This window comes from Lissotriton vulgaris, chromosome 7 (assembly GCF_964263255.1).
Source record: "Lissotriton vulgaris chromosome 7, aLisVul1.2, whole genome shotgun sequence".
Lineage (NCBI taxonomy): Eukaryota > Metazoa > Chordata > Amphibia > Caudata > Salamandridae > Lissotriton > Lissotriton vulgaris.
The window spans coordinates 257,384,132-257,394,898 of record NC_141695.1 but is presented as its reverse complement, the minus strand read 5'-3'; positions in this window follow the sequence as shown (position 1 = coordinate 257,394,898).

Here is a 10,767-nt window from a genome sequence, read left to right as displayed (position 1 = left end):
CAGAGATGTGGGCCATTTCGACTCTCTGTTTAGTTCTGCACTTAGATACTCAGCCTGCAAAGGCAGTGTGTGGGTGTCAGGGTACAGGGCCCCAAGGATGGCACAATAAGTGCTGCAGCCCTTAGGGGTCTTCTCTGGTCACCATGCCCTGGGTACCTATGGTACCATTTACTAGGGGCTCATAGGTGGCCAGAGATGCCAATTGGGTTTTAGTTTCAATACAGTTTTAGGGAGGGAACACAGGCCCTGGGTACCTGGTTGGCAGGAGCCCAGGGCACACTCAGTCAAAGCACATCAGCAGCTCAGAAAAAAGTGGGGGCATACCAATGCAAGAAAGATGGCACTTTCTCGAAACTAATGTTAAAATGTTTAATGATCTCTCCTCTTCTATCTATGATGTTGCTTTTCTGACTGAAACACGGGGAACTGACTTATCCTGTCCTGATATTGAGTTGACTTTACCTTCAGGTTACCCTATGATTTATCAAGACTGCCCTGTGTGCACAGGGAGCGCTCTTACTTTTATTTACCACTCTTCCTTTGATTGTACTGCTAATAAAATCTTGTACATGAAGAATGTTTAATTTCTAAAATTAAAATTACATTCCATTGTTCCTTCTCCAGAACACTTAGTTACTGCCCCCCTGGCTATTTCTCTGAATTTACTAACTCTAACTAAACTCAATGCTCCTTTTTGCATTCAATATTCTAACTTTACATTGATGGTAATTTTTATCTTCATGCTGCAGATAACATAAATATTTCTGCATGTGCCTTGACAAATGTCTCTTCATCCCTCAGTCTTATAAACTTAGGGGCTTATTATCAAGAATGGCGAAAAAACGATCGCCGCAGTAGCGGCAGGAAACTGTTGCTAAAGTGGCAATAATGGGCTTGATAATATGCTCTTGTGAATTCCCATAGCCGCCCAGGTTCTGGTGTTAACCTGGGCTGCTATGGGAATTCACAAGGGCATATTATCAAGCCCATTATCGCCGCTTTTGCGGCGGTTTCCTGCCGCTAAAGCGGCGATAATTTTATCGCTGTTCTTGATAATATGTCCCTTAGTCTGTAACCCTGCATACATCCCAGAGCATACAATTAATGTCATCTTCTCCACTTTACTGACTATTCAGGCGTTGTCCCTTCACCACTTTCTTGGTCGGATCCCTTCCTGATTTAATTTAATTTACCTGAGGCCCTTGGCCCAATCCATCCCCGCCTGCATCCAAAACATAAGTGCGCTTGGTGTAAGATCAATGCTTTGAACTTCATATAAGAATTGTCTTCCTCATCACCATCCCTCAATTGCATTTTAGCCAAAGATGCCAATCTGGTGAACAACTGGCTAGCGTATGCTATTATTCATCTTGCCCCTCTCAGAACTAAGCCCTCTCCACATCCAACTCGATCAGTCAGATGGTTCTTCTTGGACTTCTTAGTGGAAAAGTGCAAAAGCAAAAACCTAGAAAGAAAATGGAAACAGAATTATCTTCCTTCAGATAAATACTCTTGCAATTCCACCATTAAAATTTGCAATAAACATATAAGAAAAATACTGACCATTTTTTCTTCTACCACAAACCCAGAGCAGAAGACAAAACTTTCTCTTTATACTTGTTAAATTGTTTCTTTCTGCATCTGTTTCCAACCCAGACATCATACCTTCCACGGGAACCTCTCTTCATCCATGATTGAAAAAAATGCTAAAAGCGGACTTATCTAAAACTTCCACTCTTATCGAGAGATCTTTCTGCTCCACCTCACAGCTTGGTACCTCTCTATCCTAGTTCAACATAATTTCCTTAGCAGAATTTGTGCAGGCGATTTTTAACTATAAATCAGGTCCCTGACGGATCCATGTCCACATACTGCTTACTGGTGACTGTCAGTCAGTTAATCAATCCTTTGTTCAACCATTTTCTGACAGCAGCCACTGTTCCCAAAGTTTCAAGCTTGGCCAGGCAAGTAGTCCCTCTGTTGAAGAAACAATCTGTGAACCAACCATTCTGGCTAATCTCTTCTCCCACCTGCTTCTAAAATGACGAGAAAAAGTCAATAGTCAAGTCATATACTATTTTGAACACCAAGGCCTTCTCCGTACATCTCAATCGGGGTTTCAACCCAAGCACAACACTGAATCAGCCCCGTTAGAAGTATGAGAAATCATTTGAGTTAGTTGAGACCAAGATTATTCAGCCTCCCTCGTACTGTTTGCCCTATGGGTTGCGTTCAACATTGTATCTCACACTATTCTATTGCAATACCTTGCAGACCTTGGTATCTGCGGCCAGGGCCGGCTTTATCACTGGTGGTGCTTTGTGCGACAATACTTTTTGGCACTCTCCCCCACACCCCATGACCGCCTCTTCGAATTCTCTCACTACCACATGGCAAAAGTGCCCCTCATCTCTCCATTCATAAGTTAGTTCTAAACACAGTGCACACCCCCTCCACAGCGCCCAGTGCGGATGCACCATTCACACTGCCCTAAAGCTGGCCCCGTCTGTGGCCTTGCATTTAGATGACTCTGATTGTTTCTTTCCAAAAGGTGTCTAACTGTTTCACTTCCCCTTTTTCCTTTTCAAATGAAACACTACAATATAGAGTCCCTCAGATCTCATCCTTTAGCCATGCCCTTTTTAATGTGAACATGTTGCCACTTGTTTCACTCATTCAGTCTTTTGGACTCTGTGTTATTACTCAGACTGATGACATGCAACTTATGTTCTCTGATGTGACTCAAAACTCTTTCAAAGTGTGCCTCACAGAGATAGCAAACTGGATAAAAAGTAGTTGCCTCAAACTTAAAAATGATATATGGGAGATCCTGATGAATACATCCGGAGCGCAGCGGTTAAATTTCCCTTGTACATCCTGATGTTTGGCACTACTCAAGCCATGATCTAGGAGCCCTTCCTGTCCTGGCGACTATCGCCAGAAACTTGGGGGTCAAATTTGATTCTGATCTTTTTTTTTTAACCCAAGATTATGACAGCTGATGTGATCTGCTTGCTCCATTTCCTGAAAAAATCCTTGAAATCATTCCTGCTGACACAAGTTAAACTATTGCCCACGCTCTTATCATTGTAAGGATTACCCTTTCCAGAAATTAAATGTGTGAGAAATTGTCCTTTTTTTCATGGTTACCCACCATTTTATTGTGCTAAATGTATTAGAGGTCTTTAGACTCCACACTGGGGCACTGCTGTCCAGTGTTCAATGTATGAGCTCTGACTCCTAAATCATGTAAAATTTTGATAATACCAGGCCAGCTAAGAGGAAGATGGCGGCCAGCTAAGACGCTCCTGAACACCAGCAAGCAAGTCGCTGCTAGCGCTTCCCCTGAGTGAGCAAATGGGGGATCCCAGCCGCTGAAAAGAGATGGTCAAGGCAGGGCTGCTTTGACACCCTGATAAACCACGTTATACCCGGCAATACCCCCGTAGTCGCAATACTCCTGTAGCGCTAAAGAACCCCTAGAAAGTTTGCAGCTTGAGGAGAGACTGAAACGAGGCAGACACTCACCGAGATAGGCGTCGGCGGTCTCGGCGGCAGTGTTGGCGGGACCGCGCTCAAAAGTCACTCGCGGTCTTCCCTGTCGGACCCCCCAAACCTCCGGGGAAGCCCAGGTGGTGCAGCAGTCACGGCCGGCAGAAAGCCGCATGCTGGAGCAGAGAGGGCGCGGCATCCATGCAACGGTGGTGGTGGAGCTCTGGGCGAGAGCGCGAGACGCCACCCGTTGCTGCAGAAAGGCTCTCGGCGGAATCTCTTTCCTCTTCCGGGGGAAAGGAAGCAAAGACAGCGGCATTAGCCTCAAAGACTGCAGAGAGGTGAGCAGCCTGAATTACAAAGAGGCAGGCAGCGAGAAGAGTATCCTGAGCATACCGAGTAAACAAGGAGGCACAACAAGTAAAAATAGTGAATGTAATTATTTAGACCTTTCAAGTGTGAAATTAAATAAGAACCAGGAGTATTATAAAATCTCACAAATTTTGAATGACTGGTACTGGATGAGTAAAAGAAGTAAGCAGCTACCCTGCAATGTGGGTGTTGCCGGAGATAAAGAGTTAACTCAAACTAAATTACCTTACACTGCTATAAGAGAGGAGAAACAAAAAAACGAGCATTGCTTCAAAGACCCCAAAGGACTTACCCCATCTGGTGAGCACGGTATTTCCGATTCGCAGCGATTGGCGCAAGGTCTGGAGTCTAAAAATACCAGGGAAGAGTTTCCCCCGTAACTACCTATGCGACCAGGTCAAGAAAATTACTGGCAGAGAAAGCAATACCAATAGGTACACAAGACAAAATAGAGGAGGAAACTGGAAGATCAGTATATTGCTTAAGAAGTCGGAATTTACCCAAGCAAAACATATTATCAGTTCAGAAGAAAAAGTGTGTGACCCCAAGAAGTACAAAGAAAAAAAATTTACCACGGTTGGACGCATTATCAGAGAGCATCAAAAGCAGAGCCTCAAAAACGAAAAATAGGGAGCAAAAAGTTAAGATAACACCATCCCTACGATCCTATTTTAAAGTGCAACAAGTATTGCAGATAAGGGGAGGGCAGTCCACGGCGGAGGTTTCAGCTGATAGTACTTTAACATCTATATCTGCGTCAATCTCAGGTGAAGGTGGAGGTGAGGGTGAAGAGGGTCCTCTAGAATCTACTTGTGAGGACAAAGAAGAGATACTTGCACTAGAATACTTAGACGGAAGTATAGAAGAAGAAGAAGAACAACAACAAATAATCTCCCCAACCTCAGTCGGGTCATTACAACTATTACATCAATTAACACCAAAAGCAATAATGAGCAACCCGACGGCACAATTTGCAGAGAAAGAGGCTGAGGCTGAAGCAGATATAACCCCACAAGATCAACAAGGGGGGGCGTCGGGACAACAAGTTGAAAAGGAAAGGGACGCAGATCTACATGACCTGTTACCAAGGGAGCAGGATATGGATCAGGTGGATATAAGCAAAATGGAAAAGATAATGGGGACGTGTATGGATAAAATGATGGACAAAATCTTGGGGGAAATGAGAGAAAAATTCTCAATATCGGAAGGGAATCAAACCAAAATCCAAGAAGTAGTCGAAAACCTTGACCAGAAATTAAATGAATTAGGAGTAAGAGTAACGGCTGTGGAAAATGAACTTGGCTCTTTAATCAAAAAAGTGGATGTAAACCAAAGGGAAATACGGCAGATAAAAGACAGTGAGAGGGCAATCAAGGAAAAACTTGAATCCCTGGAGAATCAGGGAAAACGTAATAACCTTAGATTATTGAATATCCCTGAAAGTATGGAAGGGTCAGATATAAAGTTGTATGTCATATCCTTGTTAGAGGAGTTCTTCCCCTGGTCGAAGGATAGTGATTTATCAGCAGACATCCAGCGAGTCCACAGGGGTCCCTTTAGAAAAAGCAAAGACCGAAAAGCCCCGAGAAAGATACTAACAAATTTCAGGACCTATTGCTTGAAGGAAAGATTTCGAAATGAAGGACTAAAAAGTGGATCTTTTAACAGACAACTGGTCATTTCATGTCAGGTCGGATATATGTAAAGCCACTCAGGATAGACAGTGGGAACTGGGGCAATATGTGCAGGAATTAAAAAGTCTGGGGGCAAATGTCCAGTTGAAATTCCCCGCTGCTCTACGAATAATGTGGAGAAATAAAATGCACAATCAAAGGGAACCGAAAGAGGTAGAAATTCTCACTCAGCAAATAAAAGATCAAATCGAAATTGATAAGACCAATAAAGGTTAATGAGGAATTAGGAATAGGTCACTGAATATTTTCTGTTTGTAAAGAAGAATTTTAACCCTGAAAATAAATTAAAGAGCCTAAAAGAGCTTAAATGAAAGGGGAAAGCGCAGGCTTAACAAATGTTTAATTAACGTAACAGCTGGTGATACGGAGCACGAAAAGGGTGGAAATTCCACCTGAAAGAAGAAGAAGGGAGGCTTCCTCAGGGTGGGACGTTAGGCCTGTATTGTACAGTAATTATGTAAGATACAATTACAAGTTGGTGGGGAGCAAAATAGGGGAAAAAAACAAAAAAATAACCTTAAATCTGGTAAACAAAGGTTTTCGATGGGGACGAGATGGTCCATTTCAATCAACATTTTTTTTTAAAACGGAATGGCAAGAGAAAAGATGATAAAAATACTCTCATGGAATGTTAATGGACTTGGAAGAAGAAGAATCCTGGAGTATCTGAAAGAGGTAGAAAGCAAGATAATTATTCTTCAGGAAACTCATTTGGTGAAATCAGAATGGTCTCAAATTGTGAAAAACTTACATTGGATTGGCTCAAGTATTCATACATCACAAGAATGCAATATAAAAGGGGTGGCAATTATCATAAAAAAATCTTTGAATGCTAAACTGGAATCGGAAGTGGTGGATAGAAAGGGAAGATGTGCAATGGCTAATTTTAGGATAGAGGGTTCCACATTTATGATTGCAGGGTATTATGGCCCAAACATCGACGACCCGGCTCCACTCAAGAAATTATATTCAGAACTATTGACATCCCCAGCCCCAATAATTGTAGGAGGAGACTATAATATTATATTGGACCCGACCGTGGATAGGCAGCCTCCCTCTAAACAAAGGAATTCACCAAAGATGAAGGAATGGCTGGGGATATACAAAAAAGATCTAAACTTGGTTGATATGTGGAAGCAAAGAGGTGAAAAAATATATCTGTTCACTTTCCATAATAAAAAGCTAGGACATAAATCTAGAATAGATTTCTTTTTAGTAAGCAACTCACTTCGAGATAAGGTTAAAAGTATTGAGCATCAACCAGCGCACTTATCGGACCATTCGGCAGTCCAATTAAAACTGTCATTAACACAATGTCTAACACCGACTAGATGGACAATGGATCGGTCAATCCTAACAACGGAAGAAAGTGTGGATCAATTGCTAAAAACCACAACTAATTATTTTGCAGACAATGATGAAGAATCCTCTAATAGAATTATATGGGACACATATAAAGCAGGAATAAGAGGACACTCACTCAGCTTGGGAGCACATAAAAATAAGCGAAGAAAAACTGATATTAAAAAGCTGGAAGCAGAAATTAAAGAAGTCGAAGCACAATTGGGTGGTAGTATATCCCCGGATTCTAAAGAAAGATTAACTGAGAGGGTTTGTAAGTTAAAAGAGGATCTAGCAGATTACTTGGAGAATATAGTTCAAGAGAAATGGGAGAACAGTAAATTGGCCAATCACGAATATAGGGAAGGCTGTGGGAAAATGCTAGCTTGGAAGTTGAAAACAGACCAGACAAGGAATACTATACTATCTGTACATACTAAAGATCAATCAGCTTTATGTGAAGATGATGCTTCAATAAGACAAGAGTTTTCAGACTTCTTCTCAACAATATATAAAGAAGATACAAATCCAACGGCAGAGAACATATAAAGAAATATCTAGAGGGTATAACTATGCCAAAATTGACTGAAGAGGAAGTAGTTTTCTTAAACAGTGGTATAACATCTGAGGAGGTGAGAGCTGCCATAGGTAGTTTAAAGAGGGGGAAAGCGGCAGGACCTGATGCCCTACCCAATGAATTTTACATAGCCTTAAAAGAGTCATTAATTGTTAATTTGACAAAGGTTATGAACAAGATCTATGTGGAGCATGAAAAGATCCCTGATTCATGGAATGACGCCACAATAAACCTTATATTAAAACCAGGGAAAAATCCAAAGTCTTGTGAGTCCTAAAGACCAATAGCATTACTTAATTGCGACTACAAACTGTTTATGAATATAATAGCAAAAAGACTATCAAAGTTAATGCCGAAATTGATTGATCAGGATCAGAAGGGATTCATAAAGGGCAGACAAATTCAACAAATAACGCATGAATTACTGGCGACAATTGATGTAGCCATATCAGAACAGCTACCCCTCACGATTATCACTTATGACGCGGCGAAAGCCTTTGATCGCGTGAATTGGACTTTCTTAAATAACATCAAAGAGAAAAATAATTTGGGGAGTAACTTTGGTCATATGGTGAAGGAAATGTATACAAACCCTAGAGCAAAAATAATAGTGAATGGGAATTTGACAAGTAATATCACTATTCAGAGGGGCACGAGGCAATGTTGCCCCTTGTCTCCATTGCTCTTTAATTTATATATTGAACCTTTGGCTTGCTCGATCAGAAATCATACCCAAATAACACCTTTCAAATATCAAAAATGGACAAAGAAAGTGGCATTATATGCAGATGACCTTATGGTGTTCACGGATAATTATAACAACTCAAAATTAGCAATTAATGAAACAATGAACAACTTTGGCAAGGTTTCAGGATACTTGATAAATGTTAACAGAGGCAATGAGTCGGAATAGTACCGCAAAACCAGCTTTCTCAAAGGAAAAAATAAGATATTTAGGGATCACCCTAACTAAAGACTTGGAGAAAACTTCACAACTAAATTTAAATATAGTAGTAAAAGAAATGAGAAGACTCTTTAAAATATGGTCTGGTCTACCATTAAACTTTTTGGGCAAATTAAATGCAGTCAAAATGACAATCATCCCCAAATTCACGTATCTTTTTAACACGATTCCGTTGGAGTTTAATAAAGCAGCCCTTAAGAAAATACAAGGAGAGATATCCAGCTTTATTTGGTCAGAGAAAAGCACAAGAATTGTGTGGAATAAACTTAGGAGAAGGAAAGAACAAGGGGGCATTGCAAGTCCTGATATTTTTGAGTATTGTAGAGCTTTTCAGTTCAAAACTTTAGAACGCTGCTAATGAAGCATGGTGAGTTCCCAAATTTTCTGCAGCATCTTAGAAATGGAGAAGACTATTTCCTTTTCAAGTTTGGCCATCCCAAATTTTTTAAGAAAGTAAAATTGAAGCTGGTAAATAATGCGGTCAAACTTTGGGCCCAGATTAGAAACATCTTGAAGATCCCATATTATAGTAATATGGCCCCAATTTGGGATTCACCTTGAACCCCGGAATGCCTAAAGTATGCATTATCTAGTGTACTTAGACAATTAGGCTTTAAAAAGTGGGGACAACTTTTATGTGAAAACGATTTAATATCATGGGAACTCTACATACAATAACGGAAGGGAAAGTATCGAAGTTCAAATATTATCAATTGAAGAGCTGGGCTAATACCATACCAAAAGGAATAACAGATACAGGCAATTTTGAAGAAGAAATGATAAAGGAATCCACAATAAAAAAAGAGATATCAAAATGGTATTGGGCGTTAATTGAAGCTGGAGAAGAAGACCAATTAATACCTGAAAAAATTTGGAGAAGAGAGTTCACTAACGAAGATATTGATTTAAATATGATCTGGAAAAAATCATCGGAAATATGTTGGGCGTGTGTAAAACCTGTAGCCCTAAAAGAAATCATCTGTTCTCAATACATAGAGCGTACTGGACTCCAAAAGGGCTATCAAGCTTTAAAGGCGCACCAATAAAAACTTGTAGTAAATGTGGCGAAGAAAAGGTAAATGACATTCATATGTTTCATCATTGCCAGGCACTTGCGCATTATTGGCAAGAGATTGGTAAGACACTATCGGTGCTAATGGGAATTCCAATAATTGTAAGTACACTTTTAATTATTTTTGGGATTAGAACAGATACCATCAGGTTAAGTAAACTTCAGGAAAATGTAATGTGTGTGCTGATATTATTAGCACGAAGAGAGATCTGTATAAATTGGATAAAACCGGTACCTCCGTCATATGAGGACAGGTTAAATTCTGTTATTAAAGTGTGTAGGCTAGATAGGAAAGGGAATAGTATTAAAAGAATGCAGTATTGGGAGATATGGGTAAATTTCTTTACTCCTAAGTGACAATCTGGTTTGTGCTTTGTCTTTTTTCTTTTCCTTTTTTTTCTTTTTGTTTACCAATGATTAAAGCGGAGACAATAATTTCCTGGCAGGATCGGATCTCTGCCGAGTAGCTCTAGGGCTAGCTCCTCCCAGAACGTTGGAATTATTGTGTTGGATAAAGGTAAAGAGGAGAATATTGACTGGTTCTAAGTAACAGCTGGGAAACTCCCCTTGGGATTTTCAACAGAAAGTTGGGGCAGTGAAGGTATATAATATGGAAAGACCGTCAAATCCCCCGAATACCTTCTTATCCACTTCTCTTTCGCAAAATGAGGTTTAAAAAAAAAAAAAAAAAAGTTTGATAAAACCTGATTGGTATATACAACCCTCTTAAAAGGTCATATTAGAAAATACTTCTGTGGCATGGAAAGTTACATGTTAACTGTGGACCTCAGCACCAGTGTCAAGGAAAACATGGCTTGAGCACTATCATTGAAGACTCCCCACTGCAGCCTACAACTATAACCTGTCCTCTCAAAATAACACTTTTGATGGGAAAAAATATTCATTTTATATATTAAAAAATCACCTATCTGTAGGCCTTATAGCCCACAAGATAGGGTGCATGGTATTTGAAAGTGGGATGTAGAAATGTAATGTTACCATTCCCCTGGAGTGACAAGTCCCCAAGGGCTTTTTCACTGTGGGAGGCCCTGGATGTCCTATGAGAAAACCAGTTTATAGATTAGAATATAAATTCTGCTATCGAAAGACTGGGACCAGTTAGAAAAATGATTTAAGCGCTAGTTTCAATATTTATAAAAAATCAATTTCAATGGTGAAGTCAGACTTTTAATAAATATTTACTAAGTGTAACTTTCGGACATGTACCTTTTATCTGCCTCAACTCTTTTAGGCC